The sequence below is a fragment of the Salmo salar genome, chromosome ssa09 (assembly GCF_905237065.1).
Source record: "Salmo salar chromosome ssa09, Ssal_v3.1, whole genome shotgun sequence".
Lineage (NCBI taxonomy): Eukaryota > Metazoa > Chordata > Actinopteri > Salmoniformes > Salmonidae > Salmo > Salmo salar.
In genome coordinates, this window is record NC_059450.1 from 55,858,481 (window position 1) to 55,880,737 (window position 22,257).

Below are 22,257 nucleotides of genomic sequence, written 5' to 3' on the forward strand. Positions count from 1 at the left end.
GCGTTTGGCCAAACGCGCTATTTCTCAGATAGCTTTATCAGTCCTCATACAGAACTGTATAGCTTATGCTCACCACTGACTACCTCAGAGCACAACACGGAGGCGATTCTCCAGAGCACACACGCACCAATAATTCCGGTCTACAATTCCCATAATGTATATAATAAACTTGGTATATTATGTAATCTGCTTTTCAATTTTATATAGGCTGAATCAAAATGAAAGCGTCATCCTATTTTAGATTCCTTGCACGGGGGCTCCAATATGTCGTGTCTTTGGCTATGCCGGATTAAGTGATATGACATGCTAACCTATAAAATTCTTTCTGTAATTAATATTACCTGATTAAGCTAATCATGTAAATGTAATTAACTAGAAAGTCGGGGCACCACGGAAGAACGTTTATAGAGCCGTTATCTTCCGAATAAACTCTTAAAATACTTAGTAATATTTTACATCGATAGCAGTCAATATTAACCCTTATCTTATTTTCAGTCTCATAATGAAAGTTGTAAATTCTTGGCTATCTTCACGAACCCTGGCTAACAAGTTGAATCAGCAATACAAAATTGGGTTTAATTATTTATTTACTAAATACCTAACTAATCACACAGAATTACATATACACAGAATACAAATGATGTCATACAGAAAACATCCCTGGTAGACGGAACCTGTATGATGGCTGGTTACACAAAGGAAAGGGGGTTGGGCTTGAATGAAAGAGCGGGAAGATTTAGGAACAAAGAAACAGCAGCTATGCTATCGTAAATACATTATCTTATGCATTCTAAATTACCGCCCATTTGGAAAAGGAAAATGCAATAAATATTTACTCTGAGCTGCGCTTCGGTAGATTGGTCGTAGATGCTGGCCGGGTTGGCCAACAGATCTTCTGTCCTCGGAAGAATGTCTCTGGTGGTAAATTGGATACGTGGTGGTATCTTCGTCTGTTTGTTAGACTGGATCCGTCGTCCGTCCTTTCCTAGCCCACGTCTACAGCGGCCGCTGCTAACTCAACGGCTAGGAAGTATCACTTCTGTAGTGAATAAGCTCAAAGTTCATACCAGTTCATACCATAGCTCACGCCGAGGTTGGCTTAGTTCTGTCCTTGACATGTGTGTCCTTCTAACGTAGAGGCTGCAGACCTCACGTGCTGGAACAACGTGGTTATCTTTTCGTCAAAGGCTTATATAGTGGAGAGGGGGTGGATGTGTTTCATCGTTTATAACCCCTGTCTCTTCACAGGGGTGGGCCACTGATCAAGCAGGGCACTTTCCTTATGAAAACCCAATTCTCTCATTTGGAAGCTAAAATTACATTTAATCTCCTAACAAACAATTTCAATATCAAATATTTCAATTGCATAACAATTCCAAGTTACTCTGATAACTAGAGGGTGTATACTTTCTCAGGTACAGTTTATGTCGTCCTGTCATCAGTCATAATGTCTCAGATGACAACCGAACTGACATACATACTCATTATGTTCCAAAGCATATTTCCAACTGGTTTTATTACCAAAATATGTTTCCTTTTCCCCATTTGTTTGATGTTCCCAGACTCTATATTTAACACAGGCTATTCAAGTCCTTCAGTAGGGTCAGAGAGGGGAAGGGAGAAAGGTATTTATGGGGGGGGGTCATAAACCTTACCCACAGGCCAACGTCATGACACTAGACAACCATTTTCAGGTCTTGCCATAGATTTTGAATTAAATTTAAGTCAAAACTGTAACTCGACTACTCAGAAACATTCACTGTCTTCTTGGTAAGCAACTCCAGTGTAGATGTTGCCTTGTACTTTAGGTTATTGTCCTGCTGAAAGGTGAATTCATCTCCCAGATTGAACCAGGTTTCCCTCTAGGATTTTTCCTGTCCTTAGCTCCTTTCCGTTTCTTTTTTATACTGAAAAACTTCCCAGTCCTTAATGATTACAAGCATACCCATAACATGATGCAGCCACCATTATGCAGCCACCACTATTCTCTGTCAATTAGGTTAGTATTGTGGAGTAAATACAATGTTGTTGATCCATCTTCAGTTCTCTCCTATCGCAGCCTGCCACTGCTTTAAAGTCTCCTTTAAAGGAGTCTCCTTTATTTTTGATTTTTAATCCCCCGTCCCCGCAGGAGGCCGTTTGCCTTTTGGTAGGCCATCATTGTGAATAAGAATTTATTCTTAACTGACTTGCCTAATTAAATAAAGGTAAAACATTTTTTTTTAACTATTATTCAGTGTCTGCTTTTTTTAATTTTTTTACTAATCTACCAATAGGTGCCCTTCTTTGTGAGGCATTTGTCTATGTGGTTGAATCTGTATTTGAAATTCACTGCTCGACTGAAGGACCTTACAGATACTTGTATGTGTGAGTAACAGAGATGAGGTAGTCATTAACCTCTTGGGGCTAGGTGGGACGCTAGCGTGCCACCCGTGGTGCACTCCATCAACAGCAGGTGCATTTCAAGAGCGGCAAATTTGAATCCAAATAAATGTCAAAATTCAAATTTTTCAAAAATACAACTATGTTACACCATTTGAAAGATAAACATCTCCTTAATCTAACCACGTTTTACGATTTCAAAAAGGTTTTACGGCGAAAGCATAAATTTAGAGTATGTTAGGACAGTACATTTACAAGAGTTGTGTGTAATGTTTTGTCAAGTCAAAGACAGGGTCACCAAAACCATAAAACCAGCTAAAATGATACACTAACCTTTTACAATCTCCATCAGATGACACTCCTAGGACATTATGTTAGACAATGCATGCATTTTTAGTTCTATCAAGTTCATATTTATATACAAAAACAGCGTTTTACTATGGCATTGATGTTGAGGAAATCGTTTCCCTCCAATAACCGGCAGTCAAGTCAGCGTCACAAATTAAATAATTAAAATTAGAAAACATTGGTAAAATATTATATTGTCATTTAAAGAATTATAGATTTACATCTTTTGAACGCAATCAACTTGCCAGATTTAAAAATAACCTTACTGGGAAATCACACTTTGCAATAATCTGAGCACTGTGCCCAGAAAAATACGCGTTGCGATACAGACTAGACGTCATGTTGGGGAGATCTAAAATCGAAAATACTATGTAAATAATCCATTACCTTTGATTCTCTTCATCAGATGTCACTTCCAGGTATCACAGGTCCATAACGAATGTAGTTTTGTTCAAAAAAGCTCATCATTTATGTCCAAAAATCTCCGTCTCGTTAGCACATGATGTAAGCCAGCCGGACTTCTCGTCATGAACGAGGGGAAAAAATATATTTCCGTTCGTTCAAACATGTCAAACGTTGTATAGCATAAATCATTAGGGCCTTTTTAACCAGAACATGAATAATATTCAAGGTGGACGAATGCATAGTCTTTTATAACGTATTGGAACGAGGGTACCCAACATGAAGTAGCGCGCCAGGTGTCTAATGGGACATCACCGTTCCATGGCTCTTGTTCGGTCAGATCTCCCTCCAGAAGACTCAAAACACTTTGTAAAGGCTGGTGACATCTAGTGGAAGCAATAGGAAGTGCCAAAATATTCCTAAACCCCTGTGTTTTTCAATGGGATAGGTTTAAAGTCAATACAACACATCAGGTATCCACTTCCTGTCAGAAAATGTCTCAGGGTTTTGCCTGCCAAATGAGTTCTGTTATACTCACAGACACCATTCAAACAGTTTTGGAAACTTTAGAGTGTTTTCTATCCATATATAATAAGTATATGCATATTCTAGTTACTGGGTAGGATTAGTAACCAGATTAAATCGGGTACATTTTTTTTATCCAGACGTGCAAATGCTGCCCCCTAGACCCAACAGGTTAAAAAATAATGTTAAACCCTATTATTGCACCCAGAGTGAATCCATGCAACTTATTATGTGACTTGTTAAGCACTTTTTTACTCCTGAACCTATTTAGGCTTGCCTTAACAAAGGGGTTTCAAATTTGAAGAACATAATTCCCTTTGGCATCATGGGGTATTGTGTGTAGGCCAGTGACAAAAATGTTATCAATTTTAAATTCAGGCTGTAATACAACATAATGTGGAAAAAGTGAAGGCGTGTTAATACTTTCTGAAGGCACTGTATATTATGAAAATCATGATTTTGGTACAGTGTCCTATTTATAAGGTTAATGGTAACTACTTTTAAACTTCCAAAGATCCAATCAACCATGGACGAATAATGGTATGTATACCTAGCTTCACGTTGAAATGATGGTTTTCTTTTGGCAAATCAGATGTCAATGAGGCCTACATCAACCCAACCTCACTCCGCATTTACTTTCAACGTGTTAGTCATGTTAAGTCAATGTATTTAAGTTGAATTTTAAATCAAATAAAATTTTACTGGTCACATACACATGGTTAGCAGATGTTAATGCGAGTGTAGCGAAATGCTTGTGTTTCTAGTTCCGACCATACAGTAATATCTAACAAAAAATCTAACAATTTCACAACAACTACCTTATACACACAAGTGTAAAGGAATGAATAGGAATATGTACATGTAAATATATGGATGAGCGATGGCCGAACGGCATAGGCAAGATGCAGTAGATGGTATAGAGTGCAGTGTATACATATGCGATGAGTATTGTATAAAGTGGCATTGTTTAAAGTGACTAGTGATACATTTATTACATCCCATTTTTAATTATTAAAGTGGCTAGAGATTTGAGTCAGTATGTTGGCAGCAACCACTCAATGTTAGTGATGGCTGTTTAACAGTCTGATGGCCTTGAGATTGAAAAATAGCTTCTATCTCTCAGTCCCAGCTTTGATGCACCTGTACTGACCTCGCCTTCTGGATGATAGCGGAGTGAACAGGCAGTGGCTCGGGTGGTTGTTGTCCTTGATGATCTTTTTGGCCTTCCTGTGACGGGTGGTGGGTGGTGTAGGTGTCTTGAAGGGAAGGTAGTTTGCCCCTGGTGATGTGTTGTGCAGACCTCACTACCCTCTGGGCCTTGCGGTTGTGGGCGGAGCAGTTGCTGTACCAGGTGGTGATACAGCCCGACAGGATGCTCTCGATTGTGCATCTGTAAAAGTTTGTGAGTATTTTTGGTGACAAGCCGAATTTCTTCAGCCTCCTGAGGTTGAAGAGGCGCTGTCTTCTTCACCACACTGTCTGTGTGGGTGGACCATTTCAGTTTGTCCATGATGTGTATGCCCAGGAACTTAAAACTTTCCACCTTCTCCACTACTGTCCCGTCGATGTTGATAGGGGCGTGCTCCCTCTGCTGTTTCCTGAAGTCCACGATCATCTCCTTTGTTTTGTTGACGTTGAGTGTGAGGTTGTTTTCGTGACACCACACTCTGAGGGCCCTCACCTCCTCCCCGTAGGCCGTCTCCTCGTTGTTGGTAATCAAGCCTACCACTGTAGTGTCATCTGCAAACTTGATGATTGAGTTGGAGGCGTGCATGGCCGTGCAGTCACGGGTGAACAGGGAGTATAGGAGAGGGCTGAGAACGCACCCTTGTGGGGCCCCGGTGTTGAGGATCAGCGGGGTGGAGATGTTGTTTCCTAACCTCACCACCTGGGGGCAGCCCGTCAGAAAGTCCAGGACCCAGTTGCACAGGGCGGGATCGAGACCCAGGGTCTCAAAATTAATGACGAGTTTGGAGGGTACTATGGTGTTAAATGCTGAGCTTTAGTCGATGAACAGCATTCTTACATAGGTATTCCACTTGTCCAGATGGGTTAGGGCAATGTGCAGTGTGATTGCATTGTCTGTGGACCTATTGGGGTGGTAAGCAAATTGGAGTGAGTCTTTAATATGTCCGTAAACACACCAGCCAGCTGGTCTGCGCATGCTCTGAGGACGCGGCTTGGGATACCGTCTGGACCTGCAGCCTTGTGAGGGTTAACACATTTAAATGTTTTACTCACGTTGGCTGCGGTGAAGGAGAGTCCGAAAGGTTTTGGTAGTGGGCCGTGTCAGTGACACTGTATTGTCTTCAAAGTTAGCGAAGAAGTTGCGAAGACATCGGGGTCTGCTTTTGTTGGTTGGTTTTGTTTTTGTAGTCCGTGATTGACTGCCACATTCCTCTCGTGTCTGAGCCGTTGAATTGCGACTCTACTTTGTCACAATACTGACGCTTAGCTTGTTTGATTTCCTTGCAGAGGGAATAGCTACACTGTTTGTATTCGGTCATGTTTCCGGTCACCTTGCCCTGATTAAAAGCAGTGGTTCGCGCTTTCAGTTTTGCGCAAATGCTGCCATCAATCCACAGTTTCTGGTTGGGGAAGGTTTTAATAGTCGCTGTTGGTACAACATCACCAATGCACTTGCTAATAAACTCACTCACCGAATCAGCGTATACATCAATGTTGTTCGACGCTATCCGGAACATATCCCAGTCCACGTGATCGAAGCAATCTTGAAGCGTGGAATCAGATTGGTCGGACCAGCGTTGAACAGACCTGAGCACGGGTGTTTCCTGTTTTATTTCTGTCTATAGGCTGGGAGCAGCAAAATGGAGTCGTGGTCAGATTTGCCGAAAGGAGGGTGAGGGATGGCTTTGAATGCGTCGCGAAAGTTAGAATTTTCCCAGCCCGGGTCGCTCATTCGATATGCTGATAAAATTTAGGGAGCCTTGTTTTCGTCACTAATTTCAATGTTTACAATGCTGGCCGAAATGAGATGAAAACAGTACTGGTTGATTACTTTTTAAAATCCAATGTATTTCACATATTGATTCCATGTCACAATACGTTGACAAATTACATTAAAACAATGTTGATTCAGCCAGTTTGTGCCAAGCGGGTAACTACAGTGAGGCTGCAATGTACCTCCACAGCCAACCACACCTCCTCTCTCACTGTGTACTCCTGCCTGGTTTAGCAGAAGTGGGGCTTGACAGATTGATGGCTCAATTGAAATGCTGTGAATGTCACACCAGGGGAGGAAGGCTTTGATTCCGGCTCAAGCATGGCTTGCAGTCTGCCACTGACAGACACGACAGGCCAAAGAGAGAAGAGAGGGGGAGAGAGCGGTTTCGGAGCCCACAGGCCATGGCTTGTGTGATGGCTAGTGTGCCGCTGATTTCGCCCCATGCTTTTGATGCAATTGTTAGAGGATCGGTCATGACCCAGGCTCCCTCCTGTGAAGTATGGACGGCTATCCCACCCCAATCCCCTCCCGGAGGCTCCCTATGTGCTGTCTGGCCTGTGTAACCTTGGTCGTGAAGTTCCAAACAGACTGGTCACAAAGTCTCTGAACTGTACTTGTCAGCTGCTGCTGAGTCCCATAGACTCTTTGAAGCTTTGAAGCACACAGGGTTGTGACCGACCAGTGTTCGAACCCTGGTCTCCTGAGTGCCAAAAGACTGTGTTAGCCAATCATGGTTCAATGAACCACCACCTCCATTACGGAAGCATTGGCACACCATTATTTGATATGTTGATCTGTGTATAGTGTACACTACATTACCAAAAGTATATGGACACCTGCTTGTCGAACATCTCATCCAAAATCATGGGAATTAATATGGAGTTTTGCTGCTATAACAGCCTCCACTCTTCTGGGGAGGCTTTCCACTAGATGTTGGAACATTGCTGCTGGGACTTGCTTCCATTCAGCCACGAGCATTAGTGAGGTCGAGCACTGATATTGGGCGATTAGGCATGGCTCGCAGTCATCGTTTCAAAGATGTTTCGATGGGGTTGAGGGTTACCCGTCAGTTCTTCCACACCGATCTCTACAAACCATTTCTGTATGGACCTCGCTTTGTGCACAGGGGCATTGTCATGCTGAAACAGGAAAGGGCCTTTCCCAAACTGTTGCCACAAAGTTGGAAGCACAGAATTGTCTAGAATGTAAATGTAGGGTGTAGAGTTAAGATTTCCAGGTACTGGAACTAAGGGGCCAGACCATTAATCCTCCTTCACCAAACTTTACAGTTGACATCATGCAATGGGGAAGGTTGCATTCTCCTGGCATCCGGCAAAACCCTGATTCATCAGTCGGACTGCCAGATGGTCAAGTGTGAATCATCACCCCAGAGAACATGTTTCCACTGCTCCAGAGTCCATTGGCGGCAAGCTTTACACCACACCAGCCGACAATTGGAATTGCGCATGGTGATCTTAGGCTTGTGTGCGGCTGCTCGGCCATTGAAACCCATTTCATGAAGCTCCCGACGAACAGTTCTTGTGCTGACGTTGCTTGTAGAGGCAGTTTGGAACTTGGTAGTGAGTGTTGCAACCGAGGACAGACGATTTTTACACGAATTGCTGCAAAGAAACCTCTACTAAAGGACACCAATAAGAAAAGAGACTTGCTTGGGCCAATAAACATGAGCAATGGACATTAGACCGGTGGAAATCTGTCCTTTGATCTGATGAGCCCAAATTTGAGATTTTTGGTTCCAACCGCTGTCTTTGTGAGACGCAGAGTAGGTGAACAGATGGTCTTTGCATGTGTGGTTCCCACCTTGAAGCATGGAGGAGGAGGTGTGATGTTATTGGGGTGCTTTGCTGGTGACGCTGTTGGTTTTTTGGGCTATTTGACCAAGAAGGAGAGTGATGGAGTGCTGCATCAAATGACCTGGCCTCCACAATCACCCAACCGCAACCCAATTGAGATGGTTTGGGATGAGTTGGACCGCAGAGTGAAGGAAAAGCAGCCAACAAGTGCTCAACATATGTGGGAACTCCTTCAAGACTATTGGAAAAGCAATCTTCATGAAGCTGGTTGAGAGAATGCCAAGAGTGTGCAAAGCTGTCATCAATGCAAAGGGTGGCTACTTCAAAGAATCTTAAATATAAAATATATTTTGATTTGTTTAACACTTTTTTGCTTAATACATTTACATTTACATTTACAGCAGGTATATCTCACTTGTCACCCCCAAAGCCAATTCCTCCTTTGGCCGCCTCTGCTTCCAGTTCTCTGCTGCCAATGACTGGAACGAACTACAAAAATCTCTGAAACTGGAAACACTTTTCTCCCTCACTAGCTTTAAGCACCAGCTATCAGAGTAGCTCACAGATCACTGCACCTGTACATAGCCCATCTATAAATAGCCCAAACAACTACCTCTTCCCCTACTGTATTTATTTATTTATTTTGTTCCTTTGCACCTCAGTATTTGTACTTTGCACACTCATCTACTGTCAAGTCTACCATTCCAGTGTTTTAATTTCTATATTGTATTTACTTTGCCACCATAGCCTATTTATTGCCTTTACCTCCCTTATCTCACCTCATTTGCTCACATTGTATATAGACTTATTTTTGTACTGTATTATTGACTGTATGTTTGTTTTACTCCATGTGTAACTCTGTGTTGTTATATGTGTCGAACTGCTTTGCTTTATCTTGGCCAGGTCGCAGTTGTAAATGGGAACTTGTTCTCAACTTGCCTACCTGGTTAAATAAAGGTGAAATAAAATAAAAATAAATAAATATGTGTTATTTCATAGTTTTGATGTCTTCACTATTATTCTACAATGTAGAAAATTGTAAAAATAAAGAAAATCCTTTGAATCAGTAGGTGTGTCCAAACCTTTGACCGGTACTGAATCGTGTATGAGAAAACATAATGACACCCAACATGCATTGGCCAGCTACGCAAGCAAATACCTCAAAAAGCCACAACACTGACTTGATTAAATACTGGGTAAGCCCCCAAACCTGATGATACCGAATAGCATACCTACATAGATATGATTATGGACTTTTTTTACGTGATTGTGGTGCTCTGGTTTTTCTGATGACTAAATTGAAAAAAGAAATAAAGTGTTTTAAAAAGCTTTGAGTAGTATTACACATCACATTTGTAATACATTTCCTCAGAGGACAAACCCTTCTTAATACAAGCAGATCGGTCCGGGATTAGAAAAGTCGATGATTAATATTTTGAAGCATAAATAGTTAACAATTGCGCAGGAGTTTGCATGAATTTCTGGGTGACTGTGACGGGCGGGAAGGTGACTGACGATGACCTGAGAAAATCGATCATAAATTCTTCAGAGGGTGTAGGTTTTATGACTTCTCTGTCAGTTAAGCCGCAAAAGGGTTCACTGGAGTCGGATAAACTATTATTAAAGTTCTCACACAAGACAGAGTGAGCTGAGCACATTAGCCAACATACTTTCCTCCCATATATCAGCGAGTCAATATTCTGGAGCCAAATCCATTAGACAAGACTTACATTTGAGAGAAAGTTTGAGTGAATTTCAGCCTAGGATCATGGAGCAGTCTTTGGGTGGCTCATTCTGTGCCTGTTGATGCTAATAGGCACTGCTAATAGGCACTGAGGACACAGCGGAGTTCCTCATCTGATTATTAAAAAAAAAGCTGTTACTTAAGAAGCCGTTTTTTCTTAAACGTATCTTTTTACAGGACTGAGAATATCTTTACTTGGGCCGTTCAACCAACCCGTAGCATACCAACATGCTTCTATAGTAAGCTATCCTTCAAAGACATTTAAAAAACAATTTGGATCCTTCCCAACGTTATATCGGCTTCATTCCGTCCACAACAGTTCAGCAGTTCCTAGGTCCTGTTTGTAATGTTCTGCAGCCCCCTCTGCTGTAATGATGACCATAGTTTAATCTTTACCCATGTGCACTTGAAAAGACTGTGGGATTCCTATGCATCCTCTCAGGCTTACATCACTTCTCCATCAACCCTCATGCATTTCTAATAGAATTCTTGACTACATTGGCCTGCGCCGGCAAAGGTAGAAAAGTATTCCTGTTAAGCCTGTTAAACCTGCCAAATACAACAATTAGCAGACAAAATAACAACACTAACACTGAGGTCTGACAACTGAGTTTTTCTTCAGACAATTAACAATATCCTAATATGAACACTGTATTACCTGACGTTGAATGTAAATTGTGCCACTTCTGTCTGACATTATAGGTTGTGGCACCCGTCAAAGCTGCATTGCTTGTATCTTTATGTCAGTGGTGATGGATCTTGACAGAGCAGCAGGAGCCTGTCAGTAGCAGGACACTGTTAGATAAAACCAATAGCCTCTTCCTAATCATTCAGATGCAAGTTTGGGACATTTAATGAGCCTGATCTTTTCAGGCCTCCTGTACCTCTTGTCTGAACTCTGCATCCATATCGGAGCGTCGCCAAGAATACCAAACAAATCTCTCTCTTTCTCTCTCTCCCTAATCTCTCTCTTTCCCTCTCTTCCTTCCTCCTCCCTCACAGAACAAGGGCACATATTTTCTGTGTATCAGACTCCTTTAATGCAGTTAGTTTATTATTGAGTTTCAGACAAAGAAGAAATGTTGAAGTCAGTATTTCTGCCACAGTTCAAATGCAATTGGGAATGTCATAAAACTGTGGGATTGGGTAAACCTTGAACAGTGCTGTTGCCAAATACAACAGGAGAATTGCATCATAACTCAGCAGCTGTTCAGAATGCATTTTGGTGGGAAAATAACCCTGTAAAACACAGTTGTCACTGAATTTTGCATGCAGAATTAAATTGTTTTAGTTTCTAATTTGTACTTCATTCTATGAGCAATTACCGAGACAGATGAACGCACAGCGAGAATTAGGCATTTCATGCCATGTGACTAATGATTATTAATGTGGAAAAGTGCATTCAACTCCCTATCTTGAATCTCCGTTTTTGTTTAGCCTTAAAAACGGAATTGCATAGTAATAATTCAGAAGGAGTGCTATATTTCATTACTAGCAGAAAACCACAGGACCAATATTTCACATTTCAGTAATGCAGGTGAGGGTGTATGGCAGTTGCTCATCCTGTGTTGATATTGTGTCGAGACAATGTAATATGCTGACAGTCTGTGGTTTGAGAAGGAAGCACTGTGTCGACTTCTGTCAGCCCTGTCAGGAGCAGTGAGTGTACTGTCAGCACAGCAACAGCATTTGACAGTCCTGTAACTATTGGAAACATCTTTGGAGGTCTCTCTTTCCTGTTAGTCAATCTTTCATCACACACATTTGACACACACATATTAATCAATTTCTTATGTCATTAGAAAAATCTTTAGGCTTACAATATAGTATTTTGCTCATGGGCGTAGGAAGCAAATGTGCAACAAAGTAATGCGTTGTAGAACAAAATAACTGTCTGACTGCATTGAACGGCACATTGGATTAAATGTATATCAACTTGAGAAAGGGGGAAGGATGTCCGGGTCAGTGCCAACTCTTCTCTCCACTCTCCCTCCATAGGCATCATTGGACCCCTAGGAGTTTATTACGCATACTTCTTTACTCCCTCTTTCCTCACATTAATGCTATAGCCGACACCATTAGATTGACAGTCTTAAATAATACATCCTCGCCTCTGGACCAACCTTAATGCAAGTCTCAAACCATTTTACTCAAGCACTGTTGAAATAATTTTGCCTGACAACAGGCAGTCTTTGTGCTAACAGAGCTGGCTATTATTTTGTATACTCCTTGATTGGCAGTGCCTCTGCATAAAATTCACTGAACTAGATTAGTTTCAATTAAACCCAGCCCTTATTCAGTGCCTGAATTGCAAACATATGCTGCTAATTGCTTTTCATTAGCGAGCTCAGTGATCAAAAAGCATATCAATTTGGAATAGTGGCCCCACCACTCCTTGGATTCGGCACGCATCACGGGAAGTCAGTCATTTAGACAGCAATGCAGTGGAACCCCAGGTTTTTAGTGTCATTAGCATAATAGGAGATTGAACAAAACAGGTCCCTCCACCTGTTGGAATAGGCCTTAGTAATTTCCGCTAGCCATGAAATCATCCTTTATGTCCACTCAAGCTTTAGATTTTGCTCTCAGACAAAGGCCACATTCATGACAATTTTGTATGCACGCTTGACTGTAAGTCGCTTTGGATAAAATCATCTGCTAAATGGCATATAATATTTATTATTATTATCAACCAGACCAGATTGCGTTAGTACATCTGTCCTTATACCTGCGCGTTTCACAAGCAAAAAATACAATTTGGTTACATCGCAAAGTACACAGATGCGATGCACAACTGACTGCTCATCTGATACAATCACACAATCACTCAAAATGTCGACAATGTGCATTATTTCTACGATAAAAGCAAATAGAACCTTGTCATAGACAGACCTTTGACAAGCCCTATTTCATGTTACGTCTCCACTGACCTATTAATGTAATAAATCAACATGTCGTCTTTTGTCAATTGACCTATGTGGACCATCTCTTTCCATGGCACTGTATGCATGTCGTGGCCTGGAGCGGAAGCCCTTTGTTATTGATCAATAGCCTTATTGGATCATGGGATTTGGAACACATTGCAATTTACCCCTGTACATTCATTTTCAGTGATGTGACCCACCGCCACTGCACTACAGTGATGGCTATGCCTATGGCGACACAAGACATGGACAGAGATGGAGCTCTATACAGTAGCAGGCTTCACCAATTCCCAGTCCCAGTCCACCCCCACAAGAACAAAGTGATAGCATCAAATACTGGACAAAATGCTCTACCCGAGGAATTGTCAAAAATGTGCATTGGTCAGATGTAAAGGGCAGATCTATCTTTTGTGAGCATGGGGCGAAACCACACACCACAGCATACTGGAAAGTCCAGATAGAAATATAGTGCAAGGGGAAGAGATCACTGCCACTACCTCACTTTACAATCAAGGTGCATGAATCGAGGCCAGAAATACAGGATTATCCCTGGGAGGAAAAAATGTTTTTTGTTGAGTCGTGACTGTTGTGAAAGAGAAGTTTAGTCATAAATGGTGAGAGGGGAGTTACTGATTAGATTTATTTACAGAGGCAAAAAAAATCACTGCTGGGATGTGCCTGTCAAAAATGCATAACTTCAGGTAATTTAAATGTGTTCTAAATGTTTTTATCACTGCTGGGCTGTTAATGTAAAAAATCTACAACTTCAGGTCATTTAAATTTCTTCAAAATTGTGCACACATTTCAGCTTCAGCTGTTGTGTAATCAATAGGGTCGGCTTGGTTAGGTTGTGTTTCGGAGGACGCACGGCTTTCGACCTTCGCCTCTCCTGAGTCCGTACGGAAGTTGCAGCGATGAGACAAGACTGTAACTATCTGGGTGAACAGACTGCAGGAGGAAGAGTGGATCGAAGCCTGAAAGATGGAGGACTGAACACAGCTATGTAGACCACCTCAAGATAAAAACGTAATATTTAATATCGGTAAGTAGACTAAATATTAGCACTACACAATCTGGTGGGTAATAACATGGGAAGGGGAACCTATTTCAAAATGAAACGTGACTCTTCTACAGACACAGACAATTTCATTTTTCACCACTGGGAATGGTAAAGGTCAAAACCGATTTGTTAAAATTAATAAATAACAAACTGGGTATACTTGAACTAGTCAGTAAGGATATACAAGAGTTAAAGGCAAGCCTCGAGATGAATGACAAAAAAGCTGCAACATTGAAGAAAGACACAAACTAGCTAAAAGGGACAGTCAATAAGATTGAAACCGAAGTTAATGAACTTAAAAGGAGAACATCATTCTGAGAGAAGCCTTACATGACATACAGACTAGATCCATGAGAGAGAATCTGGCACTTACAGTTATCCAAGAGAAAGAAGGAGAAGTTCCTGAATCTGTAGTTAGAGAGTTCCTCCTTTACAGCGCTTCAGATCCCACGTGAAGCTATCGACAAAATCCAACTCGAACGTGTACACCGCTTCCGACAGAGAGGGCAGAGGTATGAACACCCAATCGTTGCCAAATTTGCTTTCTTTAAAGCTAAAATAATGGTTAAAAGTCTGGGTAAAAGACTTGCTAGCACAAAAATAGGCATGAATGACCAGTTCGTGAAGGAAATTGCAGAACGGCGCAAAGATCTGTATCCAGTTTTCAAGGAAAATAGATTGAAAGGGAAACGCGTAGCTCTCGTGGTCGATAAACTGTATATTGATAACCAGTTGTTCAGAGACACAAATACTACTCCATGGCTATTCCAAAAAGTACAAAGTTCTCATAGAGGAGGCAAATAATGAAACACACAATTCTATCCCTGTAATAACACAACAACAAAAAATATAGCTTTTCTATCTATATTCAAATATAACTAGACCTTTCTTGATTTGGGCTCTGGGATGGTGCAACTGTTGAGAATCTGAGTGTATGGTTGTTGTGGGGGTAAGGGGTTGAGTGTGTGTGAGTTTGTGTGTGTGTGTGTGTGTGTGTGTGTGTGTGTGTGTGTGTGTGTGTGTGTGTGTGTGTGTGTGTGTGTGTGTGTGTGTGTGTATCCCACAACTGTTGCGAGGGAGTAAAATATGTTAGGGACAATATAGGATGATTCACAATAATTTTTTGCTAATATAATAATTGCTTGCCATAGTGTAATTTTGGTAATGGTGAAACTGGTGAGAGGTAAAAATCCTTCGCATAAATTGCCTACATGACCACAAATATTAAAAGCTAACTTTGGAAAATAAGATAAATAGGATTTTTAAAATATGTATTTATAAATATATATTTTTTATATTTAATCGAGGTTAGGGCATCGGAAATACATTTGGCTGTTGATCTGCTGTTGATCTGCTTCTGTTTTGTGGGTGGCACTGTGTGCTCTTTTCAAAGGTTGGGTCCCGGTCTCTCCGGGGCTGTGGAATCTGGGGGGTCAGGGGTGGTTTGCTGGGCATTGGGATGACAACACAACTCGGGATGAGGAGGGGTTTTAGTGGATGGAATAGTGGGGACCAATTGGAGGTTTACGTTGTAGCAATGCAAATATCATGGTATAGATGTATAGACACTCAATCATCATGTTACTTTTTAATGGTACGTTTACAAACATATATTTTCATAAATAGAATTGAAACTTGTGTCTCATGGTAAGTGGTGAAATAAGTATAGCCAGTTATAATTGTAATGGCTTAACAGATAATAAGAAAAGACGATCAGTATTTGCCTGGCTAAAAGAGAAGGAATATAATATCTATATATTTCTCCCAAGAGCAAAGAAATTCAAAAGGGGTGATTATATTAATTAATAGTAAGTTTGATTTTGTGCAAATTGTCCAAACAGATCATGAAGGTAGATGGATTATTTTAAATATGTTTTTGGACAATAAACAGACAATAAACAAACATGACTTATTAACCTATACGGTCCAAATAATCATGATCCAAGCTTCTTTTAAAATATATATCAGAATTGATCAACTCTACAAGCAACATTAGACTCTATTATTATGGTGGGGGATTTTAATACCGTTTTTAATACCTCTATGGACCGTAAAGGAAATCACACTACAAACTATCACCCTCAGGCACGTACGGAAATCATAAATGTTATGGATATATTGGAATTAGTGGATATTTGGAGGCTTAAATACCCTGACCTAGTGAGATATACATGGCGGAGGCTTAATCAAGCTAGTGTGGTGGCTAATTTCTGCATTACCAAATGAGAAGAGTTACAAACACTGAGTTAAACTACATCTTTAATACTTAAGATACTTTTGCAAAAGCACTTGACCTTCAATAATGAACCATTAAATAAGGTGATTACACAATGGCTACTGAGATCTTTATAGCAAGATACACCCCTTCAACGTATATTGACGAACCATAAATCTTAGTAACAGTTCACAAAGGTTAAGTTTTGTATGACAGATATCCATAAAACACAGCAGGTAGTAACTGCTATATCAACCGGGTTCATTGTATAGCCCAGTATCTGGTCCCCTTAGAACCGTCCCTCCCTGGTACGGTATTGAATAGAACTACTAGCTCATGCCCTCTGGAATACTTTACACTAAAAATCTCCTTTGTCAGTGCTATCTCATAGTGGCCCATCCTCAGTAAAACACCTCTTGTTCCCACTCCTGGACAAGCTCACTGAGAGGGGAGTGACCTGCGCACAGACATTGTGGAGACAAATAATTGGTTCCCCATTAATCACGCCATCCCTTCACATGGTTTAAGAATAGGTAAAGACACATTCCCATGAAGACAAGTCTGACCTCTCCCCTCTCTGGGCCCCAAGTGACTGAGCCCCAGCTAAGGGAAACGTGGAACTGAAACATACCAGAGTCCAAAGGACACTTTCTAATGACAAGTCTCTCACATAAGCATATTATACTAATAAAACATCTTAATCATCTATGTTACCCAACTAATTCTGATTCATCTACCACACTAGTCGTCTTGATTACTTTCTTATGTCATTTTCTCCATCACCAAAAGATGAAAAAGTGTTTATAGGGGACAGAATGTGGTCGGATCATCACATAATTGGCATATATATTACCCTTACAGAATTTCCACATGGGTGAGGATATTGGAAATTGAATCAAAGCCCACTGGATGATAACTTGTTTATAACTAGGACAGAAGAATTTATAATTTACATTTTCCGACATAACATAGGTACAGCAGAACCCCTTATTGTATGGGACACTTTTAAATGTGCCTTTAGAGGCCATGCAATTCAGTACTTATCTATAAAACAAAAGCAATTTAGATCAAAATATTCTAGCTAAATGCTTGGCGCATAAAATTTAAAAGGTTTTGTCAGATATTATTCATCCTTATCAGACAGGTTTCTTACATGGATGATACATTGGAGATATTATAAGACAAGTACTGGAAACAATAAAATACTATGAACCATCGGGGAAACCAGGCCTGGTTTTCATAGCTGATTTTGAAAAGGCTTTTGATAAAGTACAACTGGAGTTTCTATATAAATACCTAGAATATTTCAATTTAGGAAAATCTCTTATAAAATGGGTTAAAGTTATGTATAGTAACCCTAGGTTTAAAATAGTAAATAATGGCTACATCTCAGAATGTGTCACGTCCTGGCCAGTATAAGGGTTAATTGTTATTGTAGTTTGGTCAGGACGTGGCAGAGGGTATTTGTTTTATGTGGTTCGGGGTAGTGTTTTTCTAGAAGGGCATTTGATTTATGTATTCTGGGGTTTTTGGGCACTGTTTGATATTCATGTAATTCTATGTTTAGTCTAGTGTGTCTGGTTCTATGTTTAGGTAATTGGGGTGGAGACTCAATTGAAGGCAGGTGTGGCCTATTTGCCTTTGATTGAGAGTCCCATATATTAGGGTGTGTTTGTATTTTGTGGGTGATTGTTTCTTGTCTAGCGTGTGTGAGCATGAGAAGACTGTTTCATTGATCGTGAGTTCGTTTTGTTATTTTCGTGTTCATTTTGAGTCAAATAAAAGTTCAAGATGAGCAACCGCATACCTGCTGCATTTTGGTCCTCCTTTCCCAACGACAACCGTGACAGAATGTTTTAAACTGTTAAGAGGAGTAAAACAAGGTTGTCCAATATTGGCATATCTATTTATTATTGCCATTGAAATGTTAGCTGTTAAAATTAGATCCAACAATAATACTAAGGGATTAGAAATCTGTGGCTTAAAAACAATGGTGTCATTGTATGCTGATGATTCCTGTTTTCTTTTAAAACCACCATTAAAATCCCTCAACAGCCTCATAGAGGATCTAGATACTTTTGCTATCCTCTCTGGGTTAAAACCAAATTATGATAAGTGTTCTATAGTACGTACTGGATCACAAAAAAATGCAACTTTTACATTACCATGTAGTTTACCAATAAAATGCTCTGACGGGGATGTGGACATACTCGGTTAACAAATCCCGAAAGAAAGAAATGATCTCACTCCAATAAATGTTTATAGAAAGTTAGCAAAAATAGATAAGATCTTGCTACCATAGAAAGGAAAATACCTGTCTATTTGTGGAAAAATCACCCTGATTAACTCTTTAGTCATATCACAGTTTACCTATTTGGTTTTGCCTACACCTAGTGACCTGATTTTTAAATTATATGAACAAAAAATATTCCACTTTATTTGGGATGGCCAAACAGACAAAATTAAGCATTAGACCTCTCATTAAAGGCATCAGTCATACAGAAGTTATACTTAAATCCTAAATGGTTCTCTTGTAAATTAGTAAGAATGTCTCACCCCATGTTCAAGGATGGCCTTTTTCTCTTTAACCAGATTACAACTGCCCACTTTCGGTTATTTGAAAACAAATTAATCTCCAAAATATCGTTGTTTTTTAAACAAAACTTTAAAAAGTTGGTTGAATTTATTTTTATCCACCTGAAAAGACAGAACAAATAATACAACAAATATTGTGGTTAAACTCAAATATACTAATTGATTAAAAAAAACATTTTTTATATAAAATGTTTTTTTTTTTTTTTTAATTTTGAAAATGATATCATAAATTACACTGGTGGAGTTATGTCACACATACAGCTGGGGGGGGGGGGGGATTATGGCAGTTGGCACTTTTTATGGCAGTTTTGGAGCAGTGGCTTCTTCCTTACTGAGCAGCCTTTCATATTATGTCGATATAGGACTCGTTTTACTGTGGATATAGATACTTTTGTACCTGTTTCCTCCAGCATCTTCACAAGGTCCTTTGCTGTTGTTCTGGAATTGATTTGCACTTTCGCACTAAAGTACGTTCATCTCTAGGAGACAGAACGCGTCTCCTTCCTGAGCGGTATGACGGCTGCGTGGTCCCATGGTGTTTATACTTGCGTACTATTGTTTGTACAGATGAACGGGGTACCTTCAGGCGTTTGGAAATTGCTCCCAAGGATGAACTAGACTTGTGGAGGTCTACAGTTTTTTTCTAAGGTCTTGGCTGATTTATTTTGATTTCCCAATGATGTCAAGCAGAGGCACTCAGTTTGAAGGTAGGCCTTGAAATACATCCACAGGTTCACCTCCAATTGACTGAAATTATGTCAATTGGCCTATCAGAAGCTTCTAAAGCCATGACATTTTATGGAATTGGCAAGTTGTTTAAAGGCACAGTCAACATAGTGTAAGTAAACTTCTGACCCACTGGAATTGTGATACAGTGAATTATAAGTGAAATAATCTGTCTGTAAACAATTGTTGGGAAAATGACTTGTGTCATGCACAAAGTAGATGTCCTAACCGACTTGCCAAAACTATAGTTTGTTAGCAAGACATTTGTGGAGTGGTTGAAAAACAAGTTGTAAGGACTCCAACCTAAGTGTATGTAAACTTCCGACTTCAACTGTATATGAAATTCAAATCAATCATGTTTCTAGTCTATTGCATAGTTACAATGTGCAATCATTGATGTCCCAGGAGCAGGAGTGGTAAACACTGTTGAAGTGTATAATTGTAATACATACATGCAGACACAGCATCATAAAAATAATGGAGTTTGATATGACTGAAAAAGAATGTCTCAGAGATTCATACCTGAACCGCACCTTTATTTGCCAAGGAAGAGTACATGATCAGTGAATATATTCAATGTACAGGCTACAATGTGGGAATCTCATGCGTGGAAATAACTACAGTACATGTGCACGTAGGACTTGCATCCTTGGCACAATAAAGTTATTACATTCTACTCTATCTACAGTGAGGGAAAAAAGTATTTGATCCCCTGCTGATTTTGTATGTTTGCCCACTGACAAAGAAATTATCAGTCTATAATTTTAATGGTAGGTTTATTTGAACAGTGAGAGATAGAATAACAACAACAAAATCCAGAAAAACGCATGTCAAAAATGTTATAAATTGATTAGCATTTTAATGTGGGAAATACATTTACATTTACATTTACGTCATTTAGCAGACGCTCTTATCCAGAGTGACTTATAAATTGGTGCATTCACCTTAAGATATCCAGTGGAACTTAGTAAATAAGTATTTGACCCCTCTGCAAAACATGACTTAGTACTTGGTGGCAAAACCCTTGTTGGCAATCACAGAGGTCAGACGTTTCTTGTAGTTGGCAACCAGGTTTGCACACATCTCAGGAGGGATTTTGTCCCACTCCTCTTTGCAGATCTTCTCCAAGTCATTAAGGTTTCGAGGCTGACGTTTGGCAACTCGGACCTTCAGCTCCCTCCACAGATTTTCTATGGGATTAAGGTCTGGAGACTGGCTAGGCCACTCCAGGACCTTAATGTGCTTCTTCTTGAGCCACTCCTTTGTTGCCTTGGCAGTGTGTTTTGGGTCATTGTCATGCTGGAATACCCATCCACGACCCATTTTAAATGCCCTGGCTGAGGGAAGGAGGTTCTCAACCAAGAATTGACGGTACATGGCCCCGTCCATCGTCCCTTTGATGCGGTGAAGTTGTCCTGTCCCCTTAGCAGAAAAACACCCCCAAAGCATAATGTTTCCACCTCCATGTTTGACGGTGGGGATGGTGTTCTTGGGGTCATAGGCAGCATTCCTCCTCCTCCAAACACGGCGAGTTGAGTTGATGCCAAAGAGCTCCATTTTGGTCTCATCTGACCACAACACTTTCACCAAGTTGTCCTCTGAATCATTCAGATGTTCATTTGCAAACTTCAGACGGGCATCTATATGTGCTTTCTTGAGCAGGGGGACATTGCGGGCGCTGCAGGATTTCAGTCCTTCACGGCGTAGAGTGTTACCAATTGTTTTCTTGGTGACTATGGTCCCAGCTGCCTTGAGATCATTGACAAGATCCTCCCATGTATTTCTGGGCTGATTCCTCACCGTTCTCATGATCATTGCAACTCCACGAGGTGAGATCTTGCATGGAGCCCCTGGCCGAGGGAGATTGACCGTTTTTTTGTGTTTCTTCCATTTGCGAATAATCGCACCAACTATTATCAGCTTCTCACCAAGGTGCTTGGCGATGGTCTTGTAGCCCATTCCAGCCTTGTGTAGGTCTACAATCTTGTCCCTGACATCCTTGGAGAGCTCTTTGGTCTTGGCCATGGTGGAGAGTTTGGAATCTGATTGATTGATTGTTTCTGTGGACAGGTGTCTTTTATACAGGTAACAAGCTGAGATTAGGAGCACTCCCTTTAAGAGTGTGCTCCTAATCTCAGCTCGTTACCTGTATAAAAGACACCTGGGAGCCAGAAATCTTTCTGATTGAGAGGGGGTGAAATACTTATTTCCCTCATTAAAATGCAAATCAATTTATAACATTTTTGACATGTGTTTTTCTGGATTTTTTTGTTGTTATTTTGTCTCTCACTGTTCAAATAAACCTACCATTAAAATGATAGACTGATCACTTCTTTGTCAGTGGGCAAATGTACAAAATCAGCAGGAGATCAAATACTTTTTTCCCTCACTGTATATGCTTCATTAATGCCATTCAGACTTGAAGTTGATACAAAACTATGATTGCTGCGGTTCATAGATAGGTTCTGAACTAATATTCATACCAAACGTTTTAGGGTCCATACACAGATCGGCCACATACTGTAGCTAGCTACACATCCATAGGCATACAGTTATT

General features: G+C 40.4%; 1 protein-coding gene and 1 long non-coding RNA gene across 3 annotated transcripts in view; one reads left to right on the forward strand and one right to left on the reverse strand.

The window, feature by feature from the left end:
- The window catches only part of LOC106611505 (glycine receptor subunit alpha-4), a 126,580-nt gene that overhangs the window by 64,833 nt on the left and 39,490 nt on the right, over positions 1 to 22,257 (reverse strand). The gene's annotated exons all lie outside the window — the stretch shown is intronic.
- LOC106611506 (uncharacterized) overlaps positions 13,655 to 22,257 on the forward strand; it is a 31,279-nt gene continuing 22,676 nt past the window's right edge. The window contains exons 1-2 of one of the 2 annotated variants that reach the window (XR_006771032.1): positions 13,655 to 13,805; positions 13,937 to 14,146. This is a non-coding gene — a long non-coding RNA (uncharacterized lncRNA). The other variant, XR_006771033.1, reaches the window with a different exon arrangement.